Genomic DNA, 1,224 nt, shown 5'->3' on the forward strand with positions numbered 1-1,224 from the left:
ATTTTAAAAATCAAATTAAATAAAAAGAAAGAAAAAATGAGTTAAAAGTGGAGATAACAACTAATTACTTTTCTAAATAAATAGAAAAAAAAGAAGAAAGAGTTCAAAGTATAGATTAATTTATAAAATAAATAGAAGAGTTAAAATTGGAGATAAATAAATAAATAAGAGAAAAATAAGAGTTTTTATTTTTATTTTAATTATTGATAAATGGTCAAAGCTTAGACTAGATTAATTATTGTTATTTATTGTAATTAATTATTTATGTGTTAAGTGAATTCAAACCCAAGACCTCCCACATGAGAGACTCACAAGTCACCAATGTGTTGTAGGCTCTTTCCTGGAGAAAAACAAGAGTTAACATTGTAGATAATGGCTAGTTAAATTAAATAAATAGGCAAAAAAAAGAGTTAAGTTGGAGTGAGATAAAACTGGCTGGAAAATAATTAATGGAAAGGGCTAACAATTTTTCAGTCAAAGGCTGACAATTTTCTGGCGAAAAATGTAATTTTACGGGAACAAAGTTCCCACATATAGCCTATCGGCTAAATTACACTATCAAAATTGGATTTGCAAGACTTAAAAAGGATGAAAAGATACGTGATGAGAGAGTTATACTTAAAAAGGATGGGAAAGATATGTGATAAGATAGTTAGACTTATAAAAGTTGTATTGGCAAGTTTGCATGAGAAACAACTTCTAGGCAAAAAGAAGTTTTTGAATGACTCTCATTTCTTTTTATGCTAGGATCTAACTATTAGGTAACTAGAAAAAAGAAGAGAAGAAATGGCAAAAATTAGAGCAACAAGAGATGAAGGTAAGATGACAAGGTTGTACTCCTAGTAAATCAAGACAACGAGTTAGAAATAAGGAAATTGTTGAAACTTCTTCAATAGGTACCAAAAGAAGAAAACCAGCATGACAAGGGTGAAGAGGCAATTTAGAGACTTTTGTGTCAAAAAAAAAGTAATCAATGGCCACTTAGGCTCGTTTAACCTTAGTTTGTTGGAATTGTAGAGGTTATCCTTGGAGATGGCCACCTATGCACAAGAAAGGATATAATTTTTCCCGCAAGAGCTAATGAGCATGAAGAGTGTAATGCTTTTTTGTTCAAAGATTACATAAAATTATAAATTTGGAGCAAGGCAACAATAAATGGTAAAGCACACAGTGGTATAATGGTCTTGGTGAGAGATGGAAAAGGGTATATTATCTAGTTAGAAA

Source organism: Cupressus sempervirens, chromosome 5 (assembly GCF_028749045.1).
Source record: "Cupressus sempervirens isolate cs-2001-9-10 chromosome 5, ASM2874904v1, whole genome shotgun sequence".
Taxonomy (NCBI): domain Eukaryota; kingdom Viridiplantae; phylum Streptophyta; class Pinopsida; order Cupressales; family Cupressaceae; genus Cupressus; species Cupressus sempervirens.